This window comes from Podarcis bocagei (assembly GCF_964188305.1).
Source record: "Podarcis bocagei genome assembly, chromosome: 10".
NCBI classification, from domain to species: Eukaryota; Metazoa; Chordata; class Lepidosauria; order Squamata; family Lacertidae; genus Podarcis; species Podarcis bocagei.
In genome coordinates this window covers 67,649,347-67,664,997 of record NC_138135.1, presented here as the reverse complement: position 1 = coordinate 67,664,997, position 15,651 = coordinate 67,649,347, and positions in this window count along the sequence as shown.

The following is a 15,651-nucleotide window of genomic DNA, read 5'->3' as shown; positions in this document are numbered from 1 at the left end:
TATTACCTCGGGTGGACAAAAGTCACTCTGCGAAACCTGAGCTGCTACAGAAAAACAGAGGCCTTGACAAGAGCTCAGTTTAATTAAGGTTACTAAGTCGGTTAACGTTAGCACTAACAAAAAGAAGAAGAAACTGCAACAAATACTTTCGATGTACTGTTCAGTTTTAAAACATGGTAAACCTGGACAACCTGTGGCTTCTAGATGTTGGAGGACTTCAACATTCCTGACCTTTGGCCATATTGGCTGAGGCTGATGTGGGAACTGGAACCCAACAACATCTAGTGAGGTAAACATCTCCACACTGTGAAGCATAGCTTGCACAACGTTCAACTTGACAGCAGACCCAACATCAGCATGTGGATTCTTAGAATGGGTGGGCACCTTTAAGAAATTCTTATATTCTTGCTGCTTAGCACTGAAGGAGGTACAGGTCTGATGCAGAAATGTGTGAGTATAAGAGTATATATTTAAAGTCGACGAATAAATGAGTAAATTAAGTTAATTTGGATATGCAGAAAATATTAAAAATAAATTTAAGGAACTGCAGAAAGAGGGAGAAGGAAGTCAAGTTTTGAAATGTTGAAATGCTTAAAAAATTATTGACATGTATAAAATTGAAGACCAGAAGAAGAAGAAGAAGAAGAAGAAGAAGAAGAAGAAGAAGAAGAAGAAGAAGAAGAAGAAGAAGAAATGTGTGTGTCATCAGTTTAACCTCCTACCACTGCCTCTGATGTATTATCACTCAGAAGTGATGGTTTGCTGTTGGCAAAGGGAGCTAGGCATAGTATACCTCTGAGCATGAAAGGAACATGGAGAGTCAAGGATTTAAAAGTCTTAAAGAGGCTGTGAGGAGGAAGCCTCAATGCTGCTGTGTCTGTGTAAGGCTTTGCACCACCAGCAATAAATCAAATCAACTGGAGGACACCCTTCTCCTTTCTGTAAAGCAGAAACACTAAGGGGATGCTGAAAAACACACCCACAAAATGGTAAAAGGAGAAAATAAATTTGGAGTGGGGAGCTCTCCCACTTTGAGAATAAGAATGCAACAAGAAACAGATATTACAGTCACGGTCTAGGACAAAAAGAAAAAGTGGCAAGACTATAGCAGAAGACTGATGGAGCACAGTACAAATAGCCATCAGTTAAAGGACAAACCCTGGGAAGGAGTCTGGTGATGAACGGGGAGTCTGAGCTCTTATACCAACAGTTCCACCCTGTAGAAGGTAAAGGACCCCTGGACGGTTAAGTCCAGTCAAAGGCGACTATGGAGTTGTGGTGCTCATCTCGCTCTCAGGCCGAGGGAGCTGGAGTTTGTCCGCAGACAGCTTTCCGGGTCATGTGGCCAGCAGGACTAAACTGTTTCTGGCGCAACGGGCCACTGTGAAGGAAATCAGAGTGCACGGAAACGCCGTTTACCTTCTCTCCGCAGTGGTGCCTATTTATCTACTTGCACTGGTGTGCTTTCGAACTGCTAGGTTGGCAGGAGCTGGGACAGAGCAACGGGAGCTCATCCCGTTGCGGGGATTTGAACTGCACCTTCTGAGGCTCAGTGGTTTAGACCACAGCGCCACCCTCGTCCCTGCTCTCCACCTTATATACCCTGTAAGAGTGTAGCAGGCCCACCTAGCATACTTTTTGCACTGGGCCCCATGGGCTGTTGAATTTTTTTTATTCCTGCCAGCTGGTGGTGAGAGAAGAACCATACAGTCAAGGAACCACATTACATTTAGCATACATTTCATGACACATTCTGATTAATAATGATTCTGGACCTTCTTATGAATGTTAAAATGGTATGAACATAGTGAAGGCCTTTGTGCTGTGGCAAAAAAAGAAAAAAAAACCAGTGAAAGAGTACGATTCTGAATTTATCATAGAATCTATTTATTATGAATTATTCACTCGGTTCTTTTAATAATGTGCTGCCCTAAGCAACAGAGAAATAGCATTGGACTATTCCTGACAACTGTATCCTAAGATTCAAATGATGTATGTCTAGAAAAGGTTGGAGCAATATTTTCTTATATGATCATGGACAGGTTTTTTGACACGGCTTTTTAAATATTATGCACTGTTGTCGGGGTTATTTTGAGGGTAGGATGTCATTGTACTTGCATTTTGCATAAAACGTGTTCTATTAATGATGTTGAAACCCCTCAAAAACTGCCACATTTAAATGGCAACAAGGAAGAATAATGTACATGGTGTGTACTAAGTTAAGGAAGTGTTAAATATCATGGTAAATTAATTTCAGCTAATGAAGATGTATAGTTGGAAAACACCAGCTGTTGACCTGTAAAAATAATTGGATCTGCAATATAAAGTTCCCCTCTCCTACCCAACTGTCTGACCTTTGATCTTTGTTATGGGAATGCCATTTCCCCAGAAATAGTTAGTGGCAGTAACGATTCAGCATTTTCAGTGCTAAAATGTCAGATGAAGTGCTGAAAGCATTTTGTGAGAACATTTGTAAGAACGGAAGTAATGAAAATGAGCACATTGAAGCAGTAGCCATGCTAATTTTCTCGTGGAGCAGCTGAAAGTTTTCCACCAGATTTGCTGTGCTTCAAACAGCCCTTTGCTCAGTGAACGTCTACAGTTGTTGTTCTTGTCATTGAATTTGGCCAACATTCTAATAAATGGGTGAATCCAATTTCTACAATCCATAAAGTGATTCAACTGATCCTTTGCAGTTCAAACAGCATAAGGGGAGGCTTGCGGGCATTGTGCATGACCCAGCCCACATTGAATTATGCTGCAAAGCAGCTGCCTTATGCAGAGTCCACCAAGATGAGTTCAATCTACATTAAGATTACCAGACGTCCCCATTTTCTGGGGACAGTCCCTTGATTTACAAACCAGTCCCCATACAAAATCCATTGAAGTTGAAAAGTGTCCCCAGATTCATTGAAAAAAATCTGGTAATCTTAATCTACATTGAATGACAGCAGCTGTCCAAGATTTCAGTCAGCCTTCCCTTCCAATCCTACACCCTTGTGCAACAAACAATGAATTCAGTATAGGAGTTTATTGTACAAAACTCACATATACATGTACAAAACTCATATGTATGTACATTAGTAACGGATATGACCTCTGCTATTTTTAAGCAGCATTTGAACACTGTTTGGCATGGAGTCTACTAGTTTCAAACAGCCACTGTTGATTTTCGGATCCCTGTACCACACTTGAATCAGCGCCTAAATGAGCTTCTCCATAGTCCTACAGTCTACAGCATGGAGACGACTTTTGCATATAGCCCACAAATTCTCAGTGGGATTTACGTCCAGGGAATTCCCTGGCCAATCAAGTACCTGTATTTGCTGCTCTGTCATGAATTTCTTCACCACTTTTGATGTGTGACAGGGGGCTAGGTCCTGCTGCAATATCCCAGTACCATCAGGATACCTCTTTTCCAGCTCTGGAATAACTCTTTCGTAGAGCCTCAATATATTGTGGTGAGCGCATCATTTCTTCTATTGGCTGCAGGCTTCCGACACCATAATAACTGACACATTCCCCAAAACATCTTCTTTTGTGGGTGCTTGACAGACTGATCAATGTGGCATAGAAAACATGCTTTCTTTCAATTAATTTGCCCAAGGGTGTACCAGGTAAAGTTGGGGGTTGAACCAGGAAATTTCTGTATGCAAAGGGGATGTTCTAGCGCTGGGCTATGGACCTTCCCTACAAAACTTTGTGGTGTCTCCTTCAAGAAGATCTCACTTACTGCCTTTCTAGTGTACAGTCGTACCTTGGAAGTCGAACGAAATCCATTCCAGAAGTCCATTCGACTTCCAAAATGCTCAGAAGCTCCTGCAGCCAATCGGAAGCCATGGAACCCACGTCAGACGTTCGGATTCCAAAAGAACGTTTGAAAACCGTAACACTCACTTCCAGGTTCCAATTGTTCGGAAGCCGATTTCTTTGGGAGCCAAGGCATTTGAGATCCAAGGTACGACTGTATTGCATTGGAATTATGGAATTATATCCTCTTTGGAGATAAACAAAAGGTATAGAATCTGAGTGACAATAAGACAAGTACAAATGAGTGGGGGCACTACCTTCTAAAAGATTATGGGTTTAAGGAAATTCATGGAAGGAAAATTCTCTATTCTTCCTCCCCCTGCATTCACCTGAGCCTCTTGGAAATCTGGGTCTCATCCTGATCAATGTTCAGTGATGTGAAAGGGACTGCGAGGAAGAGGAGGAGGAGGAAGAGGAAGAGGGGGGACCTGATCAGTGTGTTTATTTCATGAGCTTCCTTAATTTAGCTCCTCTTAGGACCCAAAGTCAATTTGGGGGGATTCTCCTACTTCAGCAACTCTACACATTATTCGGGAGTGCCTTCCCAACCTCAAGAGATGCATTTAAGGGGAAAGGTAGCTGCAGAGAGAAGGAAGGGGCAGAAAAACTTACTTCCATGTACGTCCATCAGTTATGCTCCAATCCTGCGTATCTTGCTTGGCTGCATGTCAGAAACATGACTTGGAAACATTCAAGAGATTTTGAGACCCATCACTTTACCTTGCTTGCTTGCTTGCTTGATGCAGCTTCCCCCCTGCCCCCGCTGGAGCCAAAATCCGACTGGGCAAGAAAACTTGTAGTTGGCTAAAGTGAAAGATATGCAGCACGCAGCATCACTGTCCGTACACTGAACAGCTTTGTGATTAATGATCCAGGTACAACGATAATAGCTCCAATCATTAGCACTCGGCAAAACTTGCGGAAATGCTCCATGTTGTCCTACTAATATAACTGCTGTTGTTTCCAGCTGGCTGGTCTAGACAGCTGGGAATTCAAAAAGAGGAATATATATATATATATATATATATATATATATATATATATATATATATATATGCTTTCGTAGATTTTCACGGGTACAGGAATGCAGGTTTTGGTGTCTTCGGGTGTCTTCCCGTGTAAGAGTTGGGGTGTCTAGGCGACGTTTCGACGAGGTCTCACTCGTCATCTTCAGGCTGGTGCTTTCGGCTTCTTGTTACTAGAACAGAGCAGGATCTCAGTGTTTGAGTTCCTATAAATACTGTTGAGGGGGTGTGGTGTATAGCCTCCAATGTTCTGGGCAGAGAGGAAGTTCCCAGGTTAGTGTGCCTTTTCTTCTTTTGTTCATTAATTACTTGAGGGATATCTTGAGTGATTTCTTGAGTGATATTCTGAGTACCACTTAGGAGGGTCATTAGGTGTGGATTAGTTGCTAAAGCTTTCGTGTCTTGACCTCTTGAGCTTGTGAAGAGTTTTTCTGAGAAGATGGCAGTACTGCACTTAGTTGTGCTCTGGCTTGGCTTCGTGTATAGGGGCGAGCTGTGGTTTTGTGCCCTGTGCCAGCCAGATCTGTGTAGGGATTGCAGGGGGGTGCAGCATCCGGAGGTGCCACTATGGTTTGGCTACTGGATGGTGTCTGTAATTTATCTGTGGAGAGGGTCTGGGTTTGGGTCTGGTGTGGTTGATTGGAGATGGCGTTCTGTGTGCCTCTGGTTTTGGTGTCGGTTTTTGTGGGGAGGGCTAATTTCCAGATGTCTGGCAGGCGGGACGTGTCGTCACGCTTGTTCATGTTGTGAGGGTGTTTCTCTATCTCGATGGCTTCCATGATTATTCTCTTGTGGTGATGTTCCATGTTAAAGAGCAATTTGGAATCTGCAAAATTAATTTCGTGTCCTGTTTCTTTCATGTGTTGGTAAAGAGAGGAAGTTTTTTCTTCTTTTTTGACGGCATTCTTGTGTTCTGCGATACGTGCATTTATTCGTCTGTTTGTTTGTCCAATGTACGTGGCTGGGCAGACTTTGCAGGGTATTTCATAGACCCCTTGGTTTTCTAACTGGATTTTATCTTTTGGGTTTCTGAGGATATTGGCTATTTTTTGGTTGGTGCAAAAGGCTGTTTTGATATTGTGTTTATGGAGGATTTTGCTAATTTTATCTGTAGTGCCCTTGATATAAGGAAGGAGGGCCATGCCATTGTTTTCTTCTGTGTCTTGGTTTTTGGGGGGTGTTTCTTTTTGGATTAGCTTCGTAACCCTGTTTTGCTGGTATCCGTTGGCGATTAACACATTTGAGAGATTCTGTAACTCAGTTGTCAAGTGGTCTTTGTCAGCCAGGCGTTTGGTTCTGGAGATGAGAGTCTTGGCTACGGAGTTTATTTGTGCAGGGTGGTGGTGTGATTGTGCATGTAAGTAGCGGTTGGTGTGTGTTTTTTTCCGGTAGATAGTGTGTCCTAGGGAGCCATCAGGTTTTTTGTAGATTAGGACGTCAAGGAAGGGAAGTTGGTTGTTGGCTTCTATTTCCATAGTGAATTGTATTTTGGGGTGTAGGCTGTTGAGATGTGTGAGGAAGCTATCTAGTTTTTCCTTCCCGTGTGGCCAAATTACAAAGGTGTCGTCAACATATCTGAGCCAAAGTTTGGGTTTGTGTTCTGACTTGTCTAAAGCATTGGTTTCAAAGTGTTCCATGTACAGATTTGCGATGACCGGTGAGAGGGGTGATCCCATAGGTGCTCCTTCTATCTGTTTGTATCTTTGTCCATTGTGGATGAAGTACGTGTTGGTTAGGCAGTGGTTGGTCAGGTCCAGGATGTATTCGGGGGGATTGTATTTGTTTTGAATGGCTGTCAAGGCTTCATTAATGGGCACTTGTGTGAAGAGAGATACAACATCGAAGCTCACAAGTAGGTCATCGGGATGTAGGTTTTGCTTCTTTATTGTTTCTATGAACTGGAAGGAGTTTGTAACGTGTGAAGCGTTTGCTGGAGCAGAGGATGTTGGTGACTTCAAGTCTGATTTTATTGGCTTCATCTGGGTTGATTTTGGTTAGGCTAGCTTCGACTCCGCATATGATGTTTTCCGTGGGGATGCGTCTCGGGGCGACTGCAAAGTTGAAACCTTTGGAGAGTACTTTGGTTTCAGTTGAGGTGAGGATCCTGTCTGATATGTTATGTACTGTTTGTTTCATGGGTTGTTGTGGAGGGTGGCTGGGCTTCTGGCGTTTCTCTAGTTTGTGGAGTTTGTTGGTGTGTATGTCTGTCTTATGTGAGGACTCTGTTTCAGCTCTCCAAACGGCTAGTTGTTTGCATTTGTCCAGCAAACCACCCAGAAGCAATTTACACAAAGAAGAACAGAAAGCACTCACCAACCTGAGGAAAGACAACAACATAATCATTCTCCCAGCAGACAAAGGTAATGCCACTGTTGTGATGAACACATCGGACTACCAAGCAAAACTATCAAATATACTCCAAGACCCTACCTACCAACCTATAAAAACAGATCCCACCACCTATCTGGAAAAAACCACCAAATCCAAAATAAAAGCCTCTCCTATCAGTGAAGAAATCCAGCTAAGAATCATCCCCAGAGAAAAATCATCCAGATGCCCCAAACTCTACGGTCTCCCCAAGATACACAAAGAAGGAACACCACTCAGACCAATAGTCAGCTCCATAGGCTCACCTCTACAAAATCTCGCTAAATTTCTCGCTAAGCAACTTCAGCCCTATGCAGAATCTATCGCTTCACACGTTACAAACTCCTTCCAGTTCATAGAAACAATAAAGAAGCAAAACCTACATCCCGATGACCTACTTGTGAGCTTCGATGTTGTATCTCTCTTCACACAAGTGCCCATTAATGAAGCCTTGACAGCCATTCAAAACAAATACAATCCCCCCGAATACATCCTGGACCTGACCAACCACTGCCTAACCAACACGTACTTCATCCACAATGGACAAAGATACAAACAGATAGAAGGAGCACCTATGGGATCACCCCTCTCACCGGTCATCGCAAATCTGTACATGGAACACTTTGAAACCAATGCTTTAGACAAGTCAGAACACAAACCCAAACTTTGGCTCAGATATGTTGACGACACCTTTGTAATTTGGCCACACGGGAAGGAAAAACTAGATAGCTTCCTCACACATCTCAACAGCCTACACCCCAAAATACAATTCACTATGGAAATAGAAGCCAACAACCAACTTCCCTTCCTTGACGTCCTAATCTACAAAAAACCTGATGGCTCCCTAGGACACACTATCTACCGGAAAAAAACACACACCAACCGCTACTTACATGCACAATCACACCACCACCCTGCACAAATAAACTCCGTAGCCAAGACTCTCATCTCCAGAACCAAACGCCTGGCTGACAAAGACCACTTGACAACTGAGTTACAGAATCTCTCAAATGTGTTAATCGCCAACGGATACCAGCAAAACAGGGTTACGAAGCTAATCCAAAAAGAAACACCCCCCAAAAACCAAGACACAGAAGAAAACAATGGCATGGCCCTCCTTCCTTATATCAAGGGCACTACAGATAAAATTAGCAAAATCCTCCATAAACACAATATCAAAACAGCCTTTTGCACCAACCAAAAAATAGCCAATATCCTCAGAAACCCAAAAGATAAAATCCAGTTAGAAAACCAAGGGGTCTATGAAATACCCTGCAAAGTCTGCCCAGCCACGTACATTGGACAAACAAACAGACGAATAAATGCACGTATCGCAGAACACAAGAATGCCGTCAAAAAAGAAGAAAAAACTTCCTCTCTTTACCAACACATGAAAGAAACAGGACACGAAATTAATTTTGCAGATTCCAAATTGCTCTTTAACATGGAACATCACCACAAGAGAATAATCATGGAAGCCATCGAGATAGAGAAACACCCTCACAACATGAACAAGCGTGACGACACGTCCCGCCTGCCAGACATCTGGAAATTAGCCCTCCCCACAAAAACCGACACCAAAACCAGAGGCACACAGAACGCCATCTCCAATCAACCACACCAGACCCAAACCCAGACCCTCTCCACAGATAAATTACAGACACCATCCAGTAGCCAAACCATAGTGGCACCTCCGGATGCTGCACCCCCCTGCAATCCCCACACAGATCTGGCTGGCACAGGGCACAAAACCACAGCTCGCCCCTATACACGAAGCCAAGCCAGAGCACAACTAAGTGCAGTACAGCCATCTTCTCAGAAAAACTCTTCACAAGCTCAAGAGGTCAAGACACGAAAGCTTTAGCAACTAATCCACACCTAATGACCCTCCTAAGTGGTACTCAGAATATCACTCAAGAAATCACTCAAGATATCCCTCAAGTAATTAATGAACAAAAGAAGAAAAGGCACACTAACCTGGGAACTTCCTCTCTGCCCAGAACATTGGAGGCTATACACCACACCCCCTCAACAGTATTTATAGGAACTCAAACACTGAGATCCTGCTCTGTTCTAGTAACAAGAAGCCGAAAGCACCAGCCTGAAGATGACGAGTGAGACCTCGTCGAAACGTCGCCTAGACACCCCAACTCTTACACGGGAAGACACCCGAAGACACCAAAACCTGCATATATATATATATATATATATGGGAGATTCCATTCATTAGAGGAATCTCATGTAGGCCATTATTGTTCTCTCATTAAAGGTGATTACATCGTTGTCTCCACCAGCAATGAAGAGTAAGAGCCACAACGAGCTTCTAGAATCCAGCGGACTGTTGGCCAAAACAGGACTGAGAAAGCGCAAGCAAATAAACAGTGGCATGCGGTGGAAATTTTCATAGGGGAACAGTTAGGGCTAGTTGTTCTAACCAGCAAGCAGGAAGGCACTTTTCAGTGTTGTAATATTCCATCTTAAAGAGCCGAGCACAATTCTTCAGTTTTGTAGGTATGCATATATCCAGCACCGCCCTACCTTTTGCTATAAGGTCTTGTTTCTCTTCAAAAAGGTAAGGCTCCAAATGATGTGTGGCATGGAAGGTCCAAAACACAACTTCATGTAAGCAGGCACATTCTCTAAGGAGGGAAGCATTTCTTCAACTGAGTAGCTCTCCATACTAAAGAGGCACATTGTGGTCTTTCTCGTCACCTCATACTTCACGTGAAGACTTGAAACTCTTAATTGCCACAGGAAAAAACCTGTGTGACACATTAACAAGGAGACACATTAAACATAAAGCACCAAAACAAGGAGACACATTAAACATAAAGCACCAAATACCAGCAACCCACTTGTTTTTACTTCACCCAATGGACTAGCTATTGTTTTTCTGTTCCCCAGTTCCAACTGTAAGCCAAAACCGATGCAGGGCTGCACAAAACACATTTGCATGCATTTGCATGCAATGATGGGGTGAACAGGAGATAAACCAAGGGAAAAGCTCTCGGACAGAGTATTTGTCACTTAAGAGTGATAAATATCATGAGATAAAAATGAATGCATATAAACAAGTTGGAGTAAAAGGTACACACTTTAATACTCTCATTTATTGGGAACATTTAGGAGACTAGCCAAGTCCCCCCCAGTCCACTGACGTCAGGCCACTGTACGTAAATAAGAGTCTGCCTAACACAAATGGATATATGGACCAGGACATCCATGGTTCAGACTTTACCCCCAAAGTCCAAAGGTGCCTTTAACCAAGCTCTCATCTCTTTGCATCCGTTCCTCATCTGAAATAAAGGGATAAAGATAATGACCTATCTTATAGTTGTGGGGTGGGATCCATGAGAGGCAGTCAAGTACAACATTCCTTGTAATGCTAGAGAAGACATGCGAGGGAATGTTTGGTCCAGCCAGTTGAAACTTCCTGTTCCTCCTGGCTGGAACATCCTTCCTTTTGCATGCGATAGAAGGTGGGCGTGACCTAACCTGTCCAGGTAAGAAAAGGGTGAATCACGCAGCACACTTCCCTCTTTTTGACTTCCTTCTTTGTTTGACCAGCTTTCAGCTAGGACTGCTCTGCTAGCTCTCAGCTAGCAGAAGCACTGGGATTATTCCCCCATATGGGGTAGATCCGCATGCACATATTTGCAACTAAGTCTGCCTTCAGGAATCCAACTGTGAACTGATGTGAGTAAACTTCTTTTATTCTTCGAATAAGATTGTGGCGTCTTTGTTCTTTTAAGAGGGATTCAAGGAAACTTACCAGGAACATACAATTCAATCTGAGACAGACTGAATTGTATAATAGTGAGAGGCGCACACAAGCCTGCAACCAGCTGTTTGCTGTGCATGTAAAAGGAGAATGTAACTCTGCTAAGTAAAGGAACTTGCTAGCATAAGTTAGGAAGGATATTAATAAACAGTATATCCTCTCCTGCCACCCTGAACATTCCCAGAATAGTGTGGCAGCTTAGAATTAGAGATATAAATTGGATGACAGTAGTTTGAATGTTTATATATTATAGTAGTACCTCAGGTTAAGAACTTTACCTCAGCATGAGGACAGAAATTGTGCGGCTGCGCGGCGGCAGCAGGAGGCCCCATTAGCTAAAGTGGTACCTCAGGTTAAGTACGGTTTCAGGTTAAGAACTGACCTCCGGAACGAATTAAGTTCGTAACCAGAGGTACCACTGCATAAAGTACAATCCCATTGTCAAGGATCATCGGCTTCATACATGCAAAGGAATTACTGGGGCCATTGCCTGCACCACTTTATAACAATACTTTTACTTTGGAGTCTATAAAAGAAATTTTAATTGTGTTTAATACAAGGTCCAGTTTCTTAATGAAGACGTATGGGCTTCAGTTCTCTTTTCTTGGCTAGAGAATGTTCTAAATCCCTCCCCTCAAATGTATTTGTGCTTTCCAGTTGTCAGTTGCTTAAATGCTTTCTTTACCACTTAGACCGCAACACCAACTAAATTAGAACTGCAGTTTGTGCTCACTAAAACAGAAGGTGGCTTTCGGTTCCAAAATGCACTCTTTAATACGCTTCCTTGACAAGCGTCCAAAGGGCAGGACTTGACAGAAGTAATATAAAACACAGAAATTGGAACTCAAGTTGTAGGGAGTAGCTCAGCACCCCCCCCCCAAAAAAAAAGGTTTTGTGAGAAATAGCTGGTTTAAGCATTGCCCATGTTTACTGTGGTTTAATTTGTTTAGATACTGCTTCATGCCAAAATGGCTTCCGAGCAGTTTACAAGTATAGAAATGTATTAAAATGTAAACACCCCTAATTAAAATATGCAGAAACAATCCCAAAAAAACAATACAACAATTAAAACAGGAGACTCAGAGAAAAAAGATTGTGCTGACCACATTCCCACTGCCCAGTTAGCTGTCTACTTGAGAACAGCTCTCGGTCCATTTCAATGAGATTTGTTGCATACCTTCCAACACTTCTCCATTGAAAATAGGTACGTCCAGTGCTATTTTTCTAGAAAAAGAGGTTCTGGAGCTCACTGTGAATGCCTTTCTTGATCTTTTATAAGGGCAATAGTGCCTACCTGAGAGGTGCCAGAACTGAGTTCCAGCAAGTTCTGGCTGGAAAAAAAGCCCTGGAGATGTCCTATTTCATACCTTCCAGCATTTCTTCGATGAAAACAGGGACATCCCCTCCAGCATTTCTCTGACGAAAATAGGGACATCCTAAGGAAAAAAGGTAAGTGGTAAGGCACAGCTTCTGATTGGTGAAGGTGCCCTGGAAACAATAGTCAACAGCTACATCAGATGTTCGGCTTCCGAAAAACGTTTGAAAACCGGAACACTTACTTCCAGGTTTTCGGAGTTTGAGAACCAAAGTGTTTGAGAACCAAGGCATTTGAGAACCAAGGTACTACTGTACTTTTAATGAGAGAACACGGAAGGCCGTGCTCTGAATATGTCTGGCATATAAACTTGCATAAAACTGACAGAGAGTCGTCACTGCTTATCGGGCTAATTGCTTGCCAGAGATCGTTAGAATGATGATGGAACAGGACATCCCTATTTTCGTCGGAGAAATGTTGGAGGGTATGGCATGGTATCTCCTGCACCTTCGAGCTCAGACTCCATTTTGCAGCATGTTTCCATGTTTTGCTTCTTCACTGCCCTGGCCTAGAGCTGAGACAACCCACTAGCCCATGTACCTGTGGACTTTTCTCCATAGGTTTATTAAGAAAATAATAGATTTTTTAAACTGAAGTTAAAGAGTCTGTGACTCTGTTAAACATATTATCCTTTTTAAATACTTTATTTTAAAACTGACTGCATAATCTTATACACATCTACTCAGAAGAAAGCCCCCGCTGAGGTCAATGGAACTCACTCCCAGTAAGTGTCTGTAGGTAGGGTTGCAGCCCAAATCTCCTCTTTTTACAATTTGGCACAAAAGAAAAGTACAGACAATACAGTTCACAGCAGGCAGGCCCATCTCAGCAAGGAAAGTGCCTTGGTGAAAAATAACTCTTAAGGATTTTTAATACAGGAGGGATAGATGCAAAGCAATTGGGTCAGCGCTGGAGTCAAGTTAGATACAAAATTATTCTTGCCTTTGGGTGAACATTGCAAGTGTAGACAAAGAACTACAGTAAACATTACAGAAGACAAACTTTGACAAAGGAAACATAAAGAGAAAAATTATAGATTTCCTTCTCAACACGGGTCTGATTTTAAACTTGATAAACTGTTTCTTTCTTATTTTGTCTTTTCTACCCTTCTCCATATGTTGTATTTGTAAACCGAAGGAAGTCTATTAGAATAGAATAAGAACTAACGATTGGATAACAGAAGTCCGTGTGCAGATACATGCAGATTTATGGATATATGTTTATCATTTGTTTTGTGTTTTCTTTTGTAGTTTGTTTTCTAAGTGTCATGTGTGTTTGTGCTGTAATAATAAGTTAATTAAAAGCATTTACAAAAGACGAGACAAAAATTATATTTCTGGGATATGTGAGAAAATTTCATTAGCCTTATTAAGAACCTGTATTTTTTTTTTAAAAAAAAAATACCTAAAAGAGGAATGTTTACGTTGCTTGAACTACAGTGGTACCTCAGGTTACATACGCTTCAGGTTACAGACTCCGCTAACCCAGAAATATTACCCCAGGTTAAGAACTTTGCTTCAGGATGAGAACAGAAATTGTGCTCCGGCGGCGTGGCAGCAGAGGGAGGCCCCATTAGCTAAAGTGGTGCTTCAGGTTAAGAACAGTTTCAGGTTAAGAACGGACCTCCAGAACGAATTAAGTACTTTACCCGAGGTACAACTGTACTTAAAAATAAAGCCTGCTTGATCTGTAGAAACTGGCATCAACTCCAGGGGGTGCCTGGGCACCCACAAAGATACAGCCCATGCCTGAACGCATCCATTTACATGTTGACGTGTGCATATGAACATGTGCTTATGAACTGTGCATGCAAACGTGCTGCACATGCAGATTCTCACTCCGGTGAAACAGCAAGAGTTGCATCTAAAGAGCTTGTTGGATAAAAGAGTTCTTCAGCAAGTGGGGGGGGGGCTGTTTCCTCCTTCCCACCCTGGGGTCAGGGCAGCTCATCTCTTTCAGAAGTGTCCTGCTGTTGCAGCTCCTGCTACCATCTACCTGCCCCTGCCTCCTCCGACTGCTTTGCCGCAGCCCCATGACCTGCTGGACCCACTGCGGGCAGAGAAGTGCTACCGCCGTTGTTGCCAATTTTGGGCCAAGAGCATGACAATGTGGGGTGAGATCTTGCCCAAAATTGGCACCGATGGCAGCAGCCCTTCTCTGCCAATGGCAGAAGTGGCAGGCAGGCAGAGCACCCACGGGCATGCTGTTTGATGGGGTGGGAGTGCTTCTGCCACCTGAAGCAGTGTCCTCACCTACTCATGCCTGGGCCAGCTCTGTATGGGGTTTAACTTGTCCCTAGGTAAAGGTAAAGGTACCCCTGATAGTTAAGTCCAGTCTCGAATGACTCTGGGTTGTGGCGTTCATCTCGCTTTACTGGTGAGGGAGCCGATGTTTGTCCGCAAACAGTTTTTCTGGGTCATGTGGCCAGCATGACTAAGTCGCTTCTGGCAAACCAGAGCAGCACACGGAAACACTGTTTACCTCTTTACCTTCCCATCAGAGTGGTACCTATTTATCTGCTTGCTATTTGACGTGCTTTTGAACTGCTAGGTGGGCAGGAGCTAGGACCAAACAACAGGAGTTCACCCCATCGTGGGGATTCGAACTGCTGACCTTCTGATCGGCAAGCCCTAGGCTCTGTGGTTTAGACCACAGAGCCACCCGCATCCCTTAACTTGTCCCTAGGACTTCCTTTATGTAGTCTTGGGCATTCTGTGCTCACTGCTTTAGATGAGGATGCTCATTTAGAAGCCTGCACAAACAAAGCCTTCTGGCTCATTTCAGATTCTTGTTGCAAGTCAGCTCTTACACATCACACATGACCAATTAGAGAAGATGCAACATCTGCCAGTTTTAAGGTACAATGTAATCCTTTGTTGCAAAGAGCAATTATATATATATATATTCCTGCAGTAGCATTAATATGCGGAAACAACTCTTGTTCCTGTTATTGTTGTTTTGCCTTGGTAGCCATGCAAAGCTAAATGGGGGATGACAACCGAGATCACACTTCCTCCTGTGAAAGGTGGGTCCAGATGGTAGCACCCCAGTGCGCTGAATGAACGCCAGACAAGAAACACGAGAACCTGGCAAGGAGAATAGCTTCCCAGTGCACTAATCTCAGCAAATGGACTGAGCTGGTCCTGCAGAAATTGGAGTGTGCTTTAGAGTACGTTCTTACAAATGACTTTAAGGGTGAATTAAACTAAAGCATGGGGGATCAATCTCTCAGTGGCTACTAGTCATGATGGCTAGATGCTTTCTCCAGAAGCAGAGGTATGGTGGACATGATG